The 22,247-nt window shown below is 49.5% G+C and overlaps 1 protein-coding gene and 1 long non-coding RNA gene across 5 annotated transcripts in view; one reads left to right on the forward strand and one right to left on the reverse strand.

Moving 5' to 3' along the window:
* The window catches only part of LOC132509634 (uncharacterized), a 30,349-nt gene extending 12,357 nt beyond the window's left edge, over positions 1-17,992 (forward strand). The window contains exons 2-3 of the long non-coding RNA XR_009537078.1: positions 10,871-11,054; positions 17,698-17,992. This is a non-coding gene — a long non-coding RNA (uncharacterized LOC132509634). The remainder of the gene's footprint in view (positions 1-10,870; positions 11,055-17,697) is intronic.
* The window catches only part of ACTN4 (actinin alpha 4), a 72,291-nt gene that overhangs the window by 44,296 nt on the left and 5,748 nt on the right, over positions 1-22,247 (reverse strand). The gene's annotated exons all lie outside the window — the stretch shown is intronic.

The raw sequence follows: 22,247 nt of genomic DNA on the forward strand, positions 1-22,247 counted from the left end.
TTTGATCCTCTCTGCTCCATGGGTGGCAGGCGGCTAGAGGAAGGCAGACACCACATGTGCTGCCGTTTCAGTCTGAGATGGCTGGGGCCTGCTCCCTTCTGGAAGGTGGGGCAACAAACAAAGGGAAGATAAGAAGGCCTGTATCCCAAAGTTCCCCCAGCGTCTGGCCTGCTGCCCACAGATGGAACCTGTTGGAGAGAACCAGAGAAAGGCAACAGGAATTCACAGCAGAGCGGCAAAGCAGGCAGCCATTCCCCTGGTGGGAGCAGGCCCTTGCCGTGAGTTTCTAACTTCCACAGCATCCTCTCCTCTTGGATGAGAAAACAAAGAAAAAAGGAAGCACTAAAGGCGGAGAGAATGAGAAATCCTCTGTTTACTTAACTAAATGTCTATGAAGGTGAAACTGGCCTTCAGGTAGCTTCCCATCTCCTGGAGGAACTGAGATTCAGGATGAGTAAAGAGAATCACGACCAAGAGTCTAGGGAGATGTAGAGAACCTGACATTCTGTCCTGGAGGAGTGCACGGTCTGGCTGGAGAGGGACACTGGTAAGCCAGTCACTGCAGAGCAGTGTGATCCGAGGACAGCAGAGGTCAGGTGACACCTGATCCGGGCCGTGAAAGAGGAGCACTATTCTGATAGGTGGTGACCTGGGAAGAAGGTTGTTCCACGTGGTGGGAACATCAAGAACAAAAAAGCATAAATGTGCAAGAAATGTTTGGGGAACCCCTAAGGGAAAGTGGCAGGAGATGGTGTCAGCTGGGCTCATAAGGTAGAAAGGCCGAGGAACTCAGAACTTGTTCTCTGGGTATCGGAAGGTTCCTCAGAGTGACCTGCTTAGATATGGGTCTCAGAAAGATAATGTTCATGGAGCCACTGAGATGAACTAGGAGACTGGAGTGAAGCCAGTCAGGAGGCCGCCGCAGGAGACCTGGACATGGTATATAACAGGGGTGATGGTGATGATGATGGAGCCAACGTCAGAACACTTCCTGTGTGCCCGGCATGGAGCAAAGGGCACACAGTGTTAACTCACCAAAGTCTCACCACAGGCCGTGGAGGCAGACATTATCCTCACGGAGTGGTTAAGGCATTTCCCCGCAGTCACGCAGCTCAAGGTAGCGAATGGCGGCACTGCAGTTTACACCCAGGCAGTCTGACTTTAGAATCTGCACTTTTAAGCACTTACTATGTGGTCCTGCATGAGGACAATGGCAGTAGCAAAGGAAAGGAGGAGAGATAATTGAGAGAAAGAAATAAGTAAAATTTGGAGCCCGTGACGGGGTGAGGAGTCAAAAGATGATTTCAATGTTTCTGGCTTGGATGTCGGACCCGGGTACAGTGAACCCAGGGAGAGGGGCTCGAGAATGAGTCTGGTTTGGGACACACCGAGAGTGAAGTACGTGCTGCACAACCAGTTGGTGTGCAGAAACTTATGTCTAAGATTCGGCAGAAAGGTCATTTGTTTGCACGTGCATTCATTCAGTCACTCATTCAAACATTTCCTGAGCCTCTCCTAGAGTCAGGCGTGGTGCTGGGGATACAAAGAGAAATGAGATAGGGTTCCTCCACAAAAGATCTCAAGTCTAACAGGGGACAGAGACATGTTAGCAGACAATTGCACCAGAGTGTGAGAAGGGGGTCAGGACTAGGGACGTGGAGTCATCCACACTGGTGTGGGACCTAAGGCCAGGGGAAGGCGGGAGATAAAATCCTCCTGGGAAAAGGATGTTGTGAGATGTCCCCATTTCAGAGGTGGGAAGAGGGAAAGGATTCAGAGACAGAGGATGAGATGGTGGAGAAGTAGAGAAGGTGATGTCAAGGAAGGCAAAGGGGAGAACTTTTCATTTTCTTAAGGCATGCTCAAAAGCACCCAGTACAGTGGTGTGCTGTTCCGTCAGAAACACAGACACCCACGTCCATTAGAGAAACACACGGAAGCATTTATGGGTGATGTCTGAGCGGGGAGTGTGTTGGGAGAAGCTGATGAAACAAGTTGGGCAAAATTTTGGTAATTGTTGATGCTGGGTGATGGGTACATAAGGATTCCCTCCACTTTTGTATATGTTCATAAATGTGTTGGGTTTTTTTTTTTTTTGAAAGGACCATGCACTGCAGAGAGGTTGAGAAGAGACAGCAGGGACCACTGCCTGCATCCCCAGCACCTAATACAGCGCCTGGCACTTAGGAGGCGCCAAGCACATCCAGATTAGGCAGTGCTGCGCCCACACCCTCAGGGATGGTAATCAGCCAGTCTCTGGAGACCTCTGAGGGCAGACTCAGGGGAGCTGCTGGGGCTGAGAAGTAACTGGGAAGTGAGGAAATGGAATCAGCCAGCAGAGGCGTACACATTTTTTAAATGCACCAAGGCCAATAGCCAAGCACATTTCTTCTCCCCAGTGTAGAACCCAGCTGGTGAACCATCCAGCACCACTCTACTTTCCTACAGGAGAGAGACAGACCGGGCTGCTCCGAGGTGAACTTCTCCCCCACCCCAGGCCCACCCCCAGCTTCAGATTCCCACCAAGTTCCCCGCGTTCCTCTCCTCTCATTATCTGGCAAAGGCTGCTGGGCAAACGGGCCCTTTTCAAAGGCATATCGGAGTACACCTCACTATCGTCAAACGAACAAGCCATCTCTTTCCAGCTTTTCTCCTCTCCTGCAGAACAAAGTTGCATTTAAAAGGAGAAACAGTCTCAGGTTTTGTCTCCCAAACAGAGAGAAGGTCCCAGGGGCCTGATTCGGAACACAGAGCGACTGATTCCCCGGCATCGCTCACACCGACAGCGAAGGAGGTGTGGAGGGACGTGGCAGACCAAGCCCAAGGCCAAGCCTGACAGCAGAGACAGGGCGGCTGTGTCGTTCTGGGTCCCATGGCCCAGAGAGCGCCGAGGAGCTATCGAATTCTGCTCAACCACACCGTGTAGCCTCTATCTTTCTCTAGATTTTCCACGGTACTGACTTCTCTGCCAATGCCCCATAAATAACAATGGCCACCAAAGATAGCCCAGACTGCGCTTCCTTCCCTGGTACTGCGCATCTCCAAGCTCAGCTCAGGACATGGAGACGAGTGGGCTGCCCCAGAACACGGTACCATAGTAAGCTGGGTTTCAGGAAGGTGGGCAGCCAGGTAAACCACAGGGCTACGCTTTTATGTTTGTAGCTATCTCTAGAAACAAAACACTTTATTGTCTCTTATTATACTAAGTTAATTTGCAATAGGTAGCAATCTCTGTATAAAAGAGATAAGTTTAAAAAAAGAAAAATTTAAAAAGGTCTCTCCCTGTGTTTAGCCTCGTGTCTCATTTTTTTGAGGGCAGGGGCCTTCTCTTGTGTTGCATCCCTGATGCTTGGACCAGCGCCTGGCACACAACACATGGACACCTAGCTTGGTATTTGCACAAAAAGGGATGAATTTTGTCCTAACAATGTTTTCCCCACTCTTCAGGTGACAGTGATGTCTCCCCTCCTTTCTGCACTTGAAAAGCATCCTGTTTGTGGCTGGTAACTGGCAGGCACTGATGCAGAACTCTGTCAGAACAGCTGGCTGACCCACTGGGTCTGGAAGTGTCCTGGGGGAGGACGTCTTATAACCTTCCAGAGCACACAGCTTACCGCAGGGCCAGCTTTTAGCTGGGACTCGACTGGCCTGCAGAGTGTCAGTGCCTTGTTTCTCAGAGAAACTGAGGGCGATCAATCTTTGCCCCTAACACCAAGCTGTTCCACAGAAGGCACTCAAATAAGAGGGTGAACAGATGGGTGGCAGGTCCATTCCACCTGCCTGGTCGGCTTGCTATTAATCCATTCATTCCATAAATATATATTTATCGGAGCACCTATATTTGTCAGACATTGTTCTACATGCTAGGGACATAGCAGTGGACAAAACAGACTCCGTCTCTACTCTCATGGCCCTCACAGCGTAGGGTGGGGTGGGGTGGTGGAGAGATCAAAGGATGGTTAGAGTTAAAAGGAGAAGTGGAGGTGAAAGGTGTGCCCCTAAGACAGAGACCTAGCCTAGGCTGGAGGGGTTGAGTATGACTTCCTCACCCACAGTGGGGAAGATCTAAAGAATCAGGAGGAGCTGGGTGGGGATTTGGCGAGGGAAAGAGGATTCCACGGGTAGGAAAGAGCATGGAGCAGAGAAGCAGCTGGTGTGCCTGGAGCACAGTGACACAATGGGAGGGGAGAGAGATGAAGCTGGAGAGGAAGGAACAGATCCTGCAGGGCCCAGTGGGCTTCCAGATTTGGGATATGGATCAAGATTTCAAGCAGGCTATTATCTGGCTCCCACGTGGAGAATGGATGGGAGGGGGCCGGGGGCTGTTGCTCAAGCTTCAGCATCAGTGCCTGGGCCACACTGGTTATGCCGCTGCACAGGGACAATGAGGCTGCTTCAGGGGAGCCGGTGGGACCTCAGGGCTTCCTGAGATGAAAAGCAGAGCAGAAGGGCTGCCTGTTTACCTTTCACATCCGGCCCCAGAGGCCCTGCCGGGGTGGAAGGCTTCCCAGAGGGAAGGACACATGGGGCGCTCTGCAGGACACAGTCATCTAGCCTCCTCTGAGGGCCGGCAGGGCCCACTCTGGCCCACTTGCAGGACACTGCTGTACAAAGCATTCGGCCCCTCCTGGCTTAGCTTTCTCGCCCAGAGTCTGCCGCTCAACCACAGGGGCTCCGTCCTCCACCCTGGGTCTGAGACAATCGGCGATGAGCAAGAGATTGCTGCCTCTTTCTAGGAACCTTACTTCCAGGCCCCCTTAAATGCTTAATGCTTCCATATCTAGCAGTTGAACTCGCTGGATCTCAGGATCAATCTTCAAAGAGCAGCTGGCTTCAACTTAGACACCATAAGACAGCTCTATTATCTTAATTCTCTGGCCGCAGTTTCCTAATTGAAGAAAGGCTCCCTGGTCCCCAAACTCCCCCAACCAATCACTCCAACTGGGACTCCAGATCCCACAGGATGAGACCTCAGAAAGACTCCATCCCAACCGCCCACCCCAGTAGACAGAGTAAGAATGAAAAGAGCCGCCAGGTACTGCTGATCTCTGCAACTGGGCAGACATGCCCCACCCTATCTCCTTACTAAATCCTGACCCTGAGGTAAATACATTATCGGTCCCATTTTGTAGAAGAGACCCAGCTTCGGCCTCTGCTTGGCAGGGCCGTGCACCGCAGGAGCCCCTGCGTCCAGGCCTTGCTCTCTCTCTGCTACGAAGCCTCTTGATTGAGTGATGAAGAGTTGGGCCCATCCAGCTGACCCTTCATCACAAAACCCTCTGGTAGCGGCTGCAACCTCTGCACCTCGTTAGCCAAAGTGCGCACAACAGCAAGACAGACTTGAGCCCTTGATGGCTGGAGGCCTCCACTGTCGGCTGGAGGCCTCTACTGTCAGCTAGAAGGAAAAGGAAAGTGGCTGGAGATGTTCACAAAGATCCTCCCTCTTTTTTTTTTTTTTTTTTTTTTGCGGTACACGGGCCTCTCACTGTTGTGGCCTCTCCCGTTGCGGAGCACAGGCTCCAGACGTACAGGCTCAGCGGCCATGGCTCACGGGCCCAGCCGCTCCGCGGCATGTGGGATCCTCCCGGACCGGGGCATGAACCCGCGTCCCCTGCATTGGCAGGCGGACTCTCAACCACTGCGCCACCAGGGAAGCCCAAGATCCTCCCTCTTAAGAGATATTTCTAGGCTTATTAAAAAGCAACAAAGCTGAGAACGCGACACCCCAGCCAGGTTGGCTGTACCCTCACCATATGCTTTTCAGACTGGGATTAATTCTTTGGCTGGTTTCAGACCTTCAGTTTCAAAAATATCTAGTTTGTGCTTGTCTACAAAGGAATGTAGCTGGACACCTCCCACCAGGAACACAGAAAACAACTCCTCCTGCCATCACCTGTTCTTTGAGGCCAGGCCATATATAGGCAGACTGCACCCAGAAGGTTTGGCCAGAGAGCTAAGTCACTCCCCAGCTCCACACCACCACTTAGACAGGTTTTCCCAGACATGTGGGTCAGTCAAACGCTTGTCTCCAACCTAAGACGTTGTGGTAAAGATGAAATGCACAGCTCTAGGCTACTGAAGCAGGGATATCACCACCTCTGTCCTCTTGCCATACCCCATCCTGCAGGACCCAAGGAGTAGGTGTTTTGATATGCCTGAAGTCCAAGCATCACCAGGAGTCCTTGAATCTTACTACCAGGGGTATATAAAGTCAGAAAGAAGAGAACCAATCACTCAGCCCTGACATGGGAGAAATAACCTAAAAGGACGAAGAGCATGGTTTGATTCTTGGTTCTGTTGTTTATTGGCTGAGTGACCCTGGGCAAATCACATAACCTCTCTGAATCTCAGTCTCCTCAACCATAAGGTGGGGATAAAAACACAGTTGGTTTTTTTTTTTTTTTGGAAGCACTGTGTGGCTTGCAGGATCTTAGTTCCCCGACCAGAGATCGAACCCATGCCCTCAGCAGTGAAAGCCCCGAGTCCTAAACACTGGACCACGAGGAATATATTCCCAAGGAATATATTTTATTTATTTATTTATTTTAATTAAAAAAAACTTTTTTAAATTAATTTACTTATTTTTGGCTGCGTTGGGTCTTCCCTGTTGCGCATGGGGTTTCTCTAGTTGTGGCGAGCGGGGGCTACTCTTTGTTGCGGTGAGCAGGCTTCTCATTGTGGTGGCTTCTCGTTGCGGAGCATGGGCTCTAGGCACATGGGCTTCAGTAGTTGTGGCATGCAGGCTTCAGCAGTTGTGGCTCACGGGCTCTAGAGCACAGGCTCAGGTAGTTGTGGCACATGGGGGCTTAGTTGCTCTGCGGCATGTGGAATCTTCCTGGACCATGGGCTCGAACCCATGTCCCCTGCATTGGCAGGCACCAGGGAAGTCCCTCAAGGAATATATATTAAAGTGCTATACGCTTTACAAGCTATCGCGGGATCTGTCCCAGCAGCAGAAAAGGACATACTTCCATGGAGCTCCACTTGACGGAGAGCCCCATGAGGGCAGGGATGGTTCTATTTTTCTTGTTTTGTTTCTTTTTCACAATTATATACCCAGTGCCTAAAACAGTGACTGGCCTGAAGTAAATATTTGTGGAATCAATGCTTTCTCGTTCATTTGGGAGAAAATCTAAGATCCTCACCGGAGGCATGTTCTGGCTGCTGTCACCTTTCTGATCTCACCTCACACCACCCTTCCCACTCGCGGCCCCAGGCACCCTGGTCTCATTCTCTCCTCCCACGCTTCTCAGGTCCCCCTGCCCAGGACACTCTTCTCCCAGGGTGGCTCCTGCCCAATCTATGGCAAGTTCCCCACTGTGCCCTCTTAAAGGGCTCTGCTCTTTTCCTTCAAAACAAGGATCACAATTTGGAACACTATATATTTGGGGGTTTTGTTGTTTTTGCTGCTGTTTAATGCCTATCTTTCCCACTGGGCCGTAAGCTCCATGAGGACAAAGAGGACTATTTTGTTCACATCTCTTTACCCAGTATCTTGTTTATGGCACGTACTGGATTAATGCTCAGTAAATGCTGAGTGCATGGACAACGCCATCTTCTTCATCAATTGTGCTGGGATCAATTATTTAAAACTGGTGAGAGGGCTTCTCTTCCTTATCAGTCTGTTGCCCAACCTCTCCTCCCCTCCATAATTAATTTCCTTCCTCCTCCACTCATTCCAAATCCACCAAAAAGGACACAGATCAGAAAAACAGAACCTCGTGTAACAAACACCCCTGGGTGGTCCACATGGCTAGCAGCGAAGCCCATTTATGAGAACTCCTACCAATTTGGTCTCCACCCTAACGCACCTTGGGCTGCCAATCTGCCGTGAGCTGGAAACTTTCTCAGCCCAGTCACTATGGTACAGCGAGAGCCCTGCTGGAACAACGTGATGGCCAGAAGGGGTGACTGAAGTCTTCTCCGCCCAGCTCTTTTCCTGGGTGGAAAGCCCTTTCCCTTGCGGAGAGAGTTTCCATCCACCGGAGAGGCAGTGAGCAATGTGAAGTATTACAACCATTTTTCCTCCAGCTATTTCTAGGCACACAAATAACATCTAAGGACTCAAGGCCAGCTTGAGAAAACAATTGAGCCAGGAAATACTCAAACCAGCAAGGAGGCAACGGAACCCAAAAAAATTAAAGTTGAGGGCAATGCCTTTATGGGGAGTTTCCTGGATTTTCCCAGACAGACAGATCCAATGCAAAGTTTGATAAGGATCTTTCTCTGTGGGGCCATTAATCCAATAAACAGGGAACTTAATTAGAGCTTAGGAAAAAAAGCTGCATAAATTCTTCACGGATAAGTGTCTTTTTTTTTTCCCCCCCAAAAGTTAACAAATTTATCGCACACCTAGTAGATCCCGCTTTCCTGAAATCCACCAACTCTCTCATCAGCGATTAGTGCTGCATTCTGGCTCTTCTGTCTACACAGACCTTAGAATTGATCTCTTTCACAAGACCTGGACTGCCAATATCTTCCAGAAGTCAAGTTTAGCTGAACAATCCTAAATGAGCATTTCTGCACAACTGCCACTTGGGTGCAAAATTTGAACTGGCAGGTAATTTTGAAGGCTGGCCCTGTTCACCAGGTTATTGTGTGCGCAGAATAGCTGCCTTTGTAGGAAAATTGTTTGGGGCCTTCTAAAACAAAAACAAACGAAAGAAACTTTCCACTATTTCTGTTCACAGAAACGTGGAGCCAGATCCTAAAAATATGTATATGGTGAGAGGGATTCTGAGGAGCCAACTCTTTTATCGACAGTAATGGGAAAAAGGAAAGAGTCCGGAGATGGAAAACCAGCCAGGGCAAGCCCTTTTTACCACCATTCATTTCAACCACCGTTTATCAGAGCTGTCACCAAGGAGCAAAAGAAAATGGATTTTCTCCCTCCCAGTAAGAGGATTAAGCAGCAGCAATCCAGTCAAGAGGAAAGAAGAAACTAAAGGAGAGTCAGAGACAAAATCAAGACCATGCAAATGTTCAAGGTCAGAGGTCACAAATGGGTACCTTTGGGGACCAAATAGGCCCCATTTTGTATGGCCTGCAGATTTGGAGTTTTGTTTTTTAAGCTGAATTAATTGCCCCATAAAACTCTGGATTTCCAAACTTCTGGAAAATAAAGTCCCAGAGGCCCACAATCAGCGGAAGCTGAGTAGTGGCTGCCCCTGTCCCCACCCAGGCTACTTTACTGGTTTTTGTCACCTGCCCTACGATAACCCGAGACAGCAGTCTCTCCGCTCCAGAAGAAAACCAGGAGCACTCACACCCATTCCAGCAAGGCCCAAGTGACACGGCCACCCACCCGGAGTGACAAGCTACATGCCAGGACAGAGCCAGCCCTGTCCTCACTATTCCTGAAAGAGGACTGAGGGCAGAGCTGCCCCGGCTCGGCTTCCAGCCTCCTCTGACCCTCCCTCCTGGATCCCACCATCTCCTATGTGCCCACATACAGCCTGAAACCCCGGGTGGGGGTAGAGGGTGTTATGTGGTCCCCAACTCCCCCAAGCAGAAACACTAAATTTCCTGGGGGACCTAGAAGACATGCTTTCCAGGCACTCTATCCAAATGATGGGGCTGGGAGGCTGACATGGGACAAATGGAAAAGAAAGGCATGGTCAGGAAAACGTTAGGAACACCAGATATATCAGCTCCAACGGGCCCTGGAGGAACGACCCCCTTTAGCTGCCAACAGTTTCCAATTGGTGCTAAGAGTGAACAGCTCTTGCCACGAAAGATCAGAAAAGCACTAAAATTTTATACATTGGAGATTTTTGGCTGGGCTGCAACTATTACCTCTCCCCCCTTCCCGCAACTCTTGCTTCAAGATACCTAATGAGCAAGTGAGCCAGCATTCCAAGAGACGATTTCCACAGTGTCCCCAAAGAACAAAATCCTGGGGCTACGCCCACGGGGTGTCACTGCTGGTATTGTCCCCAGCCCCTCAAAAAGCAGTACTAACCTCACCAACTTCCTGAGGCCACACGGGGCTCAGCTTCCTGGTAGTTACCACAAAACCGTGGCTCTAAGTGCACAAGGCAGCTCCGGAATGGAGCAGCAGCTCGAGCAATCCAAGGGCAACCATCTCCCCAGGCAATGGTTGTGGCATCTGCCACCACCCCCATCACCATCTCCACCAGCTCCTCCCCAGCTGCCTCCTATACACACTCCGTCTTAGCAAAAACAGCAGGTCTGCAGCTTCTAGACCAGGCCCCTGTTCACCCACTCCAGACCAGACTGGGCCACTGAAGCTTTTCCCACACAGAAATTCTAGAGATGCCACTGATGGGGGACACCTGCAAACTCTGGTTTTCTTGGCCAGGAGATGCATCCTTCTTGCCTAGGTCTGTCAGCCCTTTCCAGCAATGTGCCCTAAGCCAGGATAGTTCCAGGAAAAGCTGGATCCCAAGGCGACTCCTCAGCCCTGGGGAACTTACGAAACTGCACACCAAGAACCAAACACTCAGGATTCAGCCTGAACACCTGAGCTCCTAGTCACACATGGCTCGTTGGGAAGATCCTTTCTGAACCCAGGGAGGCAATGTCAATGGGCCTATTTAAGTTAGACTGCAAACTCATCCAACCTATTGTCCACCTTCCCCTCCAGAATGGAACTACTTTGAGGACAGGAGCTAGGCTGGTTTTCTTTCCCACTGTATCTCTAAATCTAACCCTGTGAATGTCTGGGTAAATGTCAGCGGAGTGAGGAAAAAAAAAAAAAAGAACACTAACAGATCACAGGATGTGAACCACAGGAAACTTATGGCTCCCTTATTCAATCCTCAAACTTCCTTCTGAAGCTCTTAGGATGTTTTTTAAGGAGGGGAGGTTGCAGTGGGGCACTCTAAACTGTATCCTGATCCTGCATTAGCATTTCAGAAGTTTCAGCAAGTGACTGAACTGTGCAAAGCATGAAACAAGACACTGCATTTCAACCCCATCTGAGTAAATCACCCATGGGTTATTTGGAATTCTAAGGAACAGGCACCTCAAAAGACATAACCCTCCTTAGCCAGGCCTAGATCTCCTTATGACTGCCTTCTGCCTTATAAATAGTAAGTCAGCTTGCATATTTGGCATTAATATCTTCACGCGGGGCTGGTTTGAGTTTATTTTTGTTGCTTTCATTTTAAGACTGTGTTTATGCCTCTCTGTTAGACTTCCAGCCAGAAGAAGAATGACAAGATGCAAAGTTTGTCCTTTTTTTCAGAGATGCTCCAGACGCTTCCTGGAGGCACATGGGAAGGTTAACAACTCATAGATGCCAACTTACTGGCACTGGGTGGTTTTCCAAAATGATTTTTGTGGAAGAGATAGGATCATTAACCTAGTCCTGTGTCTCCATTTCCACATTTCTTAGCAACGGACTCTCGTCCTGAGAAAAGCCGTAGTGAGCATTTACCTGGTGCCTAACTCCCTGCCTTGTGGGCCACAAATCCCAGACTGTAACAGCCAGTTACCCAAGAAAGCATTAAATGAGGAATGGCTCAGAAAAGGCTGTGTCTGAAAAAGTAACAGCATTTTGAGGAGCAAAAATAGTAACAGAGAATTTTTTTAAACTTGGAAAAACAAGGAAAGTTGAACCTAGCTAAGAATATCAAAGACCCCCACTTGTGATTTCTCTCCCGCCCAGATTTTCAATTGACTTCCCTCTTTTCGAGACAACTAAACACACACACACACACACACACACACACACACACACTTTTCTAATCCCACCAACCCTCCTCCTCCCCCAAGGCCAGGCTTGGGGGTGACAGCTTCGAACAATGACATCACCCCAGGTTTGCCTCTTTGGCAGGGTCACCAATATTGTTTGCAGTGAATTTCCTGCAAAGGCTCTTAAGACAGGAAACTAGCCCTGTGCCTTGAGTCCTCCGCCTGTTCTAAGCCATCCTGTCAAGTCAAAACAAAGGCTTTTTGTGTTTTTTTCCTTAAAAAAAATAAAATAAAACTTCCCTGCCCTTTTAATGAGCACCTTAATTATAGCAAAAGAATTAGATATATTTATGGATGACCTCATGCCTGCAGATAATTAGTGATTTGAAAGACCCGGCACATCCCTAGACCTGGTTCCTTCTCCTTCATCCCCTCCCCGAAGCGTTCAGGTTAATTACTAAGCTTGACCTTCCAAAACAAGTAGGTCTGGCTCAGCAGAGAGGGGCTTGTCCCTCCTTCTCCATGGAGAGAATGGAGAATGGAAACTGAGTCGGGAGAGGGTTGATTTTTCCAGGATAACGATGTAGGAGGGGTGACAGGTTTCTGGGGCTCTAAGTGTCGACAAGTTTTCATTAACGCCAGGGCTAATTTAACCCTGGCACCATGGAGGGGAAGAAAACTGCTCATCTCAGAGGCAAAACGTGTTTCGATTTGCAGAGTCCCAGTTGCGATGGAGGGGAGGTGTCTCCGAGTGGACTCGTCAGGTTGTGCTTTCATGTCCCCAAGGCGCGGCAGGTGCGGCTGACCCTCGGCTGTTACTTTCCACACACTCTTGTGGGCGAGAGGGGCGTCAACCGCCTGATTTGGAAAGCGCAAACCAGGTGGCCCTCCCGCAGGGTCCCGCCTGCTGCGGACAATGGGCAGCTCCAGAAAATGAGCCCCCCCAACCCCCACCAGTCAGTTGTCCTTCCCGTTGTCGTAACATTTTCCAAATTCGCTTCGGGCCTGCGCCCTGTTAGGGGAGAGGCTGGGAGGTGGACATTCTCCTCATTCTTTTGCCTTATTAGGTTGTGGATTTGATTGCTTTTGGGGGGGACAGGGGCTAAGTTGAGGAATGGCATCAGGAAGTGACCTCGGGGAGGGGGCAGGAGGCAGGCGGAAAAGAGGATGGAGCCGCAGGCGTGAGAAGCGCTGGGGAAGGAGGCAGCATGGCTCCGCAAAGCCTTCTGGAAGGTCCCATATTCTGGGCCAGCAGCGAAGCACAGGCTCCTGCACACCCCTAGGCCCCGACTGACAGCATTTCTGGGCAGTTATTTTGGGGGTTATCAGTGGGAGGCCGTTCTTCTTTCTACATCATTACCACTTGAGAGAAGGCGGCCTGGCTCGAGGCTGTGGGTTGTTTCTAACTTGAGCTGATAAGGACTTTTTTTTTTTTTTTTTTTTTTGCTTTGGGGGAAGGGGACAGGGAAAGAAGCGGACCTGAGGAAGAGCCCCTCGGCTGACTCCAAACTTAGTAACAAGCTGGGTTACTCACAAAAAAGCCTTGCTGGCACTGCCTATGGCTCATCCAGACACAAAACTGTTTAGGGCTTGCAGCTCAGAAACAAGAAGCCACGTCCCGGGTAATGAGGCCCAGATGGACCCAGAGGCTGGGGAGAGGGCTTCGTCATGTCACCTGCATCTCACATTCGGGTTGCCACTTGACAGTGAATGCTGCTTTGAAGTCGCTGGCCGGGTTTAGGTTTCAGAGCTCTCTGGGGGAGGACTTTAGGAAATGGGGTATACATTTTGGTTTTCCACTGAGCTGCACATTTCTGCAGACCCTTTCAACTCCTTTAAAGAGGAGACGCAAGCAGCAGACCCCACCTGGATGCAGGATGGTGAGCTGCTGAAGGAATTTTGAGAAGCTGCATTTACTGAGCACTGACAATGTGCCATGCACTGTGCCAAGTGCCTCATACACACTATTTCTCTTGTTTGATCTTAGAATCATCCTGTGAGGTAGGATGATGGCCCTTTTCAAAGGAGGACACCGAGGCTTAACCCCTGTCACCTGCCCACGGTCACGCAGACAGCAGGTGGAGGAGATGGGTGCGGAACCCAGTTCTGTCTCCCTCTAAAGGCTGTGATCTGACCCTCTCCCCACCCCACACCTCTCACTCCCTCCTGGTTCTGTGGCCAGAAGCGCCCTCCCACAGGAGCTTCAGCGCTCTCAACACCCCCTCCCGGGTGGCAGCTGCTTGAGCCAGGAGACAGCCTGGATCCCAGTGACAACTGAGCCGTCTCCTATCGTCTGGTGGGCAGGCTGGGTGCTATCGGCTCACCCACCGGCTGAGCAGGCATCTCCTCCCAGAGTCTGGCTTCATGCAACAAACATTCTGATCCTGAATATTCTTCAACGTCTCCCCCAGAAACCTCTCCCAAAGTGTGGGTAGAGCAATGCATTCCCCGACTGCAACTAGTGAGCCACGGGTTCTCTCCTGGAATAAAGTCCACCTCCCTCCCATCTCTGCCTTTCAAAAGCGGGGAAAGAAGCACCTCTTAAGGATTAAGGCAGACCCTGACTGGAAGCCATAACAAGCTGGAAAAGGCAACAGAAACTGGCTGTACTAACATCCTGCAGCTCTTAACGGCAGAAACACTGCTTCAGTGCCCAAGCTACACAGACTGGCTCGTTCCAGGCGACACCTGCAACCCCTTCCATGGCAAACCTACTGATCCCGGGCAGTCTAAGAGATGGAGGCCAGGTTCTACTGGATGATTTCAGATTTGCATGAGCTGTGCTATCACGGCTCTCAAGCATCCTCTGAAGGGAGAAAAAGCCCAAACTGAAACCATGCAAAGAAAGGGGCACGGGCCAGCTACCCCAACCTTATCTCATGGTGGGGCCAGAGTGCAACTCAAGTATGTCAATTTGGGGAAAGCAAATCAAGGGCACTGCAGTATTTGAGTCACACATTTGGCCATGAGCGTCTGAATGAGGAGGTTTCTTTTTTTTTTTTTAAACAGACGAGTATTTCTTGGGATGGGAACTCTTAAGTTCCACAAGCCAGTCTAAGGCATTTATTTAAAGAAAAGAATAGCACCTGGAAGCTGCACTTGGCAGGCAAGAATAAACTCTCAGGACAGAACACTTGGAGGCTACCCTCATCCAGGGATAGCGTGTTTACTGTGGCACACCAAACCCGCCAGCCTGCCGGGACTCAACCCCATTCATTTCCACGATCAACACAGAACCGCCATTCCCGGCTTTGAGTGTCATCTGAACTGGAAGGCAGTGGCAAGCATCACATACCCAGAGGGGCCGTAAGGCACAAGGCTTGAAGAAACCCTTGGACGGAAGAAGGGGGTCTCTCTCTGCTCCTCTCTTTCTGAAGCCTGCACTTATTCTAAAGGGACCATCAGCAAGCTGAAAGCAAATGCCTCAAAAGGATTAGTCAGAGCAGCTGCCCACCTGGGGAAGGGTCTGGCCTGCCCCCTAGAGCCCTGAAAGCGACAGGACCTGCGAATGGATACGGATTCAGAACCTGGGGTCCTGCAATTCAGAAGTTCCAAGGCATGGCTAAGACATACTGAACATGGTGCCTCAAATGGGAAACTCCCCATAGACAATACTCACTGAGGGAAGGAACTGGTAGGACTGCTCATGAGAGGCAGCTAAGGAACCTGTCCAAACTGCACATGCGGGACGGGATCCCCCTAACACTTGCCCCCAGAAACTGCCCGCGGCCACACTCACCTCCTTTATGAAAGTTTCCATGACTGACCCCACCTGCCCTTAGTCACCCCCTTTCCTCTCCTGGGACACAGCTAGAGTGCGGTGGGCTTGTCCGTGGGCCGCTTAGTGTCCTCCTGAGGTCTCATGTGGCTCTGCTCTCTCCCCGGCTACACCACAAGCTCCTTGAGAGCATGGGCCGGGTCTCCGGTTTCTCTCATACCCTCAAAGGCTCAGCGCGGAGCTCCGCTCTGCAGAGGGGCCCAGCGAGGGCTGTCGTCTGGCCCTGGCGGTCATGTTTCTACCTGAGCCCGGGACTCCAGGGCCCATGAAGCCCCTACTCATGTTACACAAGATGCTGGTTGGTGTAAAAGCAGAAGGACTTTGGTCAGTGGCCCCTAATTCTGCTACCCAAGTGACGACTGCTGAAGTCTTTCAACAGACCTTCCAAGTCTCTCCTGTGTGGTGCAAAGAGACAGCTTCCCCCCCACCCCACTCCCACAAGAAAGCCTTTTCTATCTGCAGGAACAGCTTGGAGCAGGTTCAGCTCAACATAAATGCATAATAAGCCACCCACCGTAGAAACTTACAGCTGTCTCCCAAACGTGGGGTAGGACTCAATATAATCGGACGCACTTTCCACTCGCCATAGACTTTCTTTCCACTCTGAATCAGTTTTATAAAGGGGAAGTTTTATTTTTATATTTAAGGAGGTAAGGATAAAAACACACACACATCTCCCTTCCTATACAGCTACTTAAAAGATTTAACAAGTTCACATGGGTATGCTGCCAGGAAAATGGAAACCTCACCATCTTCTTTCCAGCTGAAGCAGCTGGGCTGGCCGGGCCATTACAGGACACCTTCATACTCATTCGCTCCTTTACATTCTGTCAGAAGGCATGATTTTTGCTGTCAAATTGCATCTAGGGCAGGGCAGAGAGAATCCCAGCCCATGTTCACAATGGACACTTTATGATCCGTGAACTTAGCTTCTTGCTGGGTGCAGTGTGTGCAGTCAGAAGTGCCCATTGAATAGCTCCGAGCTCTGTCACCGTTCCTCCCTTCCTGAGTAAAAGCCACACAACTAGTTTGACAAGGTGTGCCTTCCAACCTACAGCCATGGGCCAAATGAAATCTACCACGTTCCTGGACTGGCTTCCAGCAGGGACAGAAAGCTGCATGCCTCAGAATGAAATCAGCCTGCACATCTGTCTTTCTGAACTAGAACCACCCTAGCTACAGCCCCACCTGACCAAAGGAAACGAGGCGGAAATACTGAGTAAACGGAAGAGATTTACAGAGAAAGGGGGACCTAGGAGAGCCAGTTTAAAAAATCAGGCTTCCGGGCTTCCCACTTCAAAGAGGGAGACACAACATTTTACCAAAGATGCTTTGTAAATCAAGCAGCCTCCTGATGGGACTGAAGGGAGCTGGAATTTGTTCATGGGGTAGAAGCTAAAAGAGAGACTACAAAGCCATATGAGTACACAGTGCCATAAAACTCCAGATTCAGAAGTTACCAACACTTTAATCAAACACAGGTGTCTTCTGCAGCAGTGATCACAAAGATAATTGAAGCTTTTGTTCGGTTTAATGTTCTACAGTCCTGGGGTTCCCACTTTAGAAGTCAGTTCTGGTTTGGCCTGTCCAGTGGGCCTGAGGGGAAAGGGTTGCAGGGCCAGAGTTCTGGAAGCATGAGGTTCCTGGCCTACTGGAGTCTAAGAAGAACTGAATTTGCAGACCTGGGCCTCATCACCACTTCCAACAGCAAGGCTCTAAGAGATCTGGCTGTGCCCATGTTTTCTACGTGCCCTGCTCTGACCGTTCTGACCCTTCTGCTCCTCAGGGCCTCCACACTTTCGTTCCCGCTTCTTGGAACGGCCTTCCCCCAGTGCTCTCTTGGCTCCCTCTTTCTCATCCCCTAGGGAACAGCTAAAATGTCATGTCTTCAGAGACCTTCCTCTTGATCTAAAGTACCTGCACTGCCCTCCTCCCTGCAGCGACCTCTCTCCAGGCCATTCCCAATCACTAGACTCTAGTGTACTGTAGAAATGAGAGTGCAGGCTTGAAAGGTTCAAATCCTGGCACTGTCACTTAGGCAAGTGACTTCAACTTCAATGGATCCATTTCTGCACCTGTCCTGTAAAGGTAACAACACCTACCTACCTCACAGGATTACATGAGTCAATACACGTAAAGCTCTTAGAATAGTGTCTAGCACAGAGTCATATGCTAACTGTTATTATTAAATTCATAGTGCATAATCCCATCTGAAATTACCTTGTTTTATTTACATGCTTGCTCTCTGTCTCCCCCACCAGCCTGTGAGTAGATCAAGAATGTAAATGAGGACTTCCCTGGTGGCACAGTGGTTAAGAATCTGCCTGCCAATGCAGGGGACACGGGTTCGATCCCTGGTCCAGGAGGATCCCACATGCCACGGAGCAACTAAGCCCGTGCGCCACAACTACTGAGCTTGCGAGCCACAACTACTGAACCCGCGTGCCTGGAGCCCGTGCTCTGCAACAAGAGAAGCCACTGCAATGAGAAGCTGGCGTGCAGCAATGAAGCCCCAGTGCAGCCAAAAATAAATTTTAAAAAAAAAAAAAGAATGTAAATGAGTTGGAAGATGGTTTGCATTTGGTCATCTGATTTCCTTGGTGGCCACTGGCCAATCCCAAAGTGGGGAGCTAGGCTCCCCAAAGACCCTCAACTGCCCACACTCTGACATAACTGAACCCACAAGGCCTGAACTGCTACTCACAAGTCTCATGTTTAAACTATGCTTGGAATGTTCGATAGGAACATACACTTATTTTTAGGCAGAAAGTTGTCTCCTAAGCTAACCCTGTGGCCCTGGAGCTGGCCGTATTTGGCGAGGCCTGCCTTGTGGCTGTTTATTAAAGAGGCCCAGAACTTTCTTAAGTCTAAGGTAGCTGCGAAGAGAACTCAACGAGCTGGGAGTCTTGTATTTTTATGGTCAAAGCTTGTTCCCTTTCAATCTCTGGGGTGTTTCTGTGCAGCGGGTAGGAGCCGAGTGCCGCTCCCTGACCTTCCACAGCTTTGGGCCATGATGCATCAACCACAGTCATCCCTAAAATGGTTCACTGCTTTCAATGGATTGAATTCTCTTCCGTGGGTTGTCCCTGAGTCAGTGAGTCAGTGAGTTAATGAAAGTTACAAAAGGAAAGGGAAAATTCGAGTGCCCAAACGGTTAAGAAGGTTCCCCCACCCCAACTGGTCTAGGTATTTCCTCTCACTCCACCAGCAGACACAGTGCTGGGCGACTACAGGCCTGACATCTCTGAAAAAGACATCTTGATACAGACCTTTCTGTCTTACAGAAAGTCAAATCCTACCAGACTTGGCAGTGAAGCTCAAACGATGCCCCCACCCACACCCCGTCCTGCAAAGAAAAAACTGCCTGACGATCCTGGTGATGTTTACGGGCTGGACACCTTCCAGGATTGGTTAGCAGACAGCCTGTAAGAAGGGGTGATTCATCAGACTGCCCTTGAACTAGCCTGGCAAGCCAGCTGCTTCCAGACATTTTGAATTTTGAAATGGAGCTTATTTCATAGGCCAGAACTGGAAGATCATACCAGCCTATAAAATTAAAAAAACAAAACACAAAACTGACTCTTCCAAACATAATCCATGCCAGCAGCAGCCAAAGAAGCATTTAATATTTTCATCAGACACAGTTTAATGTAAAGATACTCATTTCCTTAAAGCGGGGGGGGGAGAAGGGGGGATGATAGGGAGAAAAAGGCTTATTTATTGTCAGAGTTGGAGTAGGAAGGATGTGGATTTTTTTAAAAAAATGTTATCACGGAATGAACTGTGCTTGGGATTTGCTGGAAACTTCAGAGTTCTTTTTAATTTGTCAGTGTTTGCGAAAACAGGCAAAAGATGCAGGCACATTTTGCCCTGCTATTAAGAAGTCACATAGCTGAAATTCCAACTCTAAATGCCTAGAGAAAAAGCACACATCCCAGCCACAAAGCCAACAGCGGCTTTCATGGTGTACTCTTGTTCTTCTCTCCCTCTCTCTCCCTCTCTCTCTGTCTCTTGCGCAAATACACACCCCTCATCGATAAAACAATAAAACGGGCTGGCCTGACTCCTGCGCCACGGAACAGAGGCCCCTCGTCCCCCTCCCCAGCGTGGCCACCACTCGTGTGGATATCTTCTGTGAGACTGGCTGGCAGCAGCCTATTTCTGCCCAGTAGCCCAACATTCCACAACTGGTGCTGCCTCTAGTACGGAGCCACATCCCCAAAACAGTTAGCAACTCAGTTTCCACGGCGATATCAACTAAATACCTTTTACCCACACCCTGATTTAGACTGATCATAGAGCGCTGATGTGTTGATGTTTGCACACGCGCATACCGAGGCCGGTGACACTGACTGAAGCTGGCTTCCAGCACTGCCCCTTCGGGCTTGGTAAAGGGAAGCCTGTCTTTTCAATAACGCAAGCTGAAGACCCACAAACCCTCCTGGCGTGACACCCCTGCAAGCAACCTCCCAGCGTGGTGGCTGGCTGTTCAATCCCTTTCAAGCTTCCTCCTGTGATGTTTCTCCTAACCTCAAACTAGCCTTCTCTGCCACTGAAATGAAGTGTATATTAAAAAAAGAAAGAAAGGAAAAAGAAGAAATGCATTTATTTGGCTTCCTGCAGTGCCCCCATCCTGGATGGCTGCTAATTAAGACATTCTTGGAGCTGGAATCCTTACTGGTCAGGAGGTAAGATATGGAAACCCTTCGTCCTGGGCTCTTTGGAGATTAAAAAACCAAATGTGTTCCCTTCACATGTGGAGAACAAGGAGGAAGGCGTACTGCCTGCCTTCCGCACTGCCTCCCATCCACCTAGACTGTGGCTTCCACCCACTCTCAACAGCCATCAGGGAGGGGGAAAAAGATGAAAAGAAAAACCCACTAGAAAGCCAGTAACAAGACATCACTCAGCCCCACATCTTTGGGGGGAAAACATTAAAAAGCATAAAACAAACCACAATGTCTTCTTTATTCCTGCCCAAAGCTGAAGACACAAATGCTGTTGTATTGATGGTGTTCTAGCATCCCATTCAATCGTTTCAGCGCCATCAATGATATTTCCCGAGATGACTTCACTGTGTTCTGTGGAGTTGTAACTGCCACTTCCAACTACTTCTGCCCCATGTCCATAGTTCCATAGGAGACAAGGAATCTGTTCTGCTCTGATATTTGGAAGCAAAACATTCAAATCAGCCCTCCTTAACTTGGCAGGAGGGTACTGCCTTCCTTTCTGAATCTAGGATGCAAACCCAGACAGGGTAGCAGGGTGGTTTATTCATGGGAGCAGCCAAACTTTAAGTGTGTATGTGTTAGAAAGCTGGAGCCTTAAAAAGAAAAAGTGATGTGAGGAGCAAGGGATAAACCCACAATTCTTGTATTTAGAACATGGCCCTAGTTACTTAAAAAAAAACCCAGAACCCAAGAAACCTTAACATTTGAATGCAGAGATAAACCCAGTGCCATCCAATCCTGTTCAAGGGTAGTACAGTGGGATGCCGGGCAAGCAGGATGGGCTGTGTGTTCCTGGGTAAGTCACTCTGCCCGCCACTTGCGGAATGTTTCAGGGTCAAGCGAGATAAAGTTTTTTCCAAGTGCGGCATGCACACATGGGAGATTTTAAGGGTTATCCACACTCTCCATTAAACCTTGAACAACAGCGAGAAGGTTATTCCCCTTGATTCTCTTGAAAACATTCTGATCAAAGAGAAAGTCTCTGCTTGATACCTGGGTCTCTAACACCTCACCAACACTTGCCAATCTCCTTTCAACAAAGGGAGCATGCCTCAAGTCCAGAGCCTGCAGCAGGAATAGTACCTAGCTAGAACTTAATAGCACTGTTTTGTTTTCAGCCTGTTTACTTTTGCAGTTTCCTTCTATTTATGGCCAGGGAAGCTAGGTTTTCCATTTGCAATGCTCATATAAATTTCCCCTTTAAAACTTAAGTTAAAAAAGGCAGGGACTTCCCTGGTAGCGCAGCGGTTAAGAATCCGCCTGCCAATGCAGGGTACACGGGTTTGAGCCCTGGTCCGGGAAGATCCCACATGCCGCGGAGCAACTAAGCCTGTGCACCAGAACTACTGAGGCTGCGCTCTAGAGCCCGCGAGCCACAACTACTGAGCCCACGAGCCACAACTACTGAGCCCGCGTGCCGCAACTACTGAGACTGCGTGCTGCAACTACTGAAGCCCGTGCGCCTAGAGCCCATGCTCCGCACGGCAATGAGAAGCCCATGCTCACTGCAACTAGAGAAAGCCCGCGCACAGCAACAAAGATCCAACGCAGCCAATAAATAAATAAATAATTTATTTTTTAAAAAGGGCAAATTGACGTGAAAGAATGTTATTAAGTATATAAAAGCAAAAGTGGCTAAGGAAAAATCACAAATGACTGAAGTTTAGGAAGTACGGAGACAAGCATGGGGTGGGGGTGAGGAAGGCTGCTCTGGCTGGAGAACCACTGTCCCTTCTGGAAACACAGGATGGTCCCTCGCTCTTGGGGAGATGGGGCTCATCTCACTCCAGGGAGGCAGGAGCCAGTACAGAAACAGGTGGCAAATAGCAAATCCCAAGTAAGCTCTATTCACTCACTTTTAGATACCACTTCAGTAAATTACATCTAAGAAAAAAGTCCACTGGCCTCTTCCGGAGTAACTCCTGCTCAGAGTAAAGAGAAGGCAACCAAGTTACACCAACCAGCTTTTAAAGACTTTCCATGGATATTCCAAGTTAATGCATCTGTTGTTTACGAGGGAAAGGGGAGGGGGAGGGACATGAAAGAACAACACAACCAAAAAAGGCACAACACCAAGACAA

This window comes from Lagenorhynchus albirostris, chromosome 19 (assembly GCF_949774975.1).
Source record: "Lagenorhynchus albirostris chromosome 19, mLagAlb1.1, whole genome shotgun sequence".
Lineage (NCBI taxonomy): Eukaryota > Metazoa > Chordata > Mammalia > Artiodactyla > Delphinidae > Lagenorhynchus > Lagenorhynchus albirostris.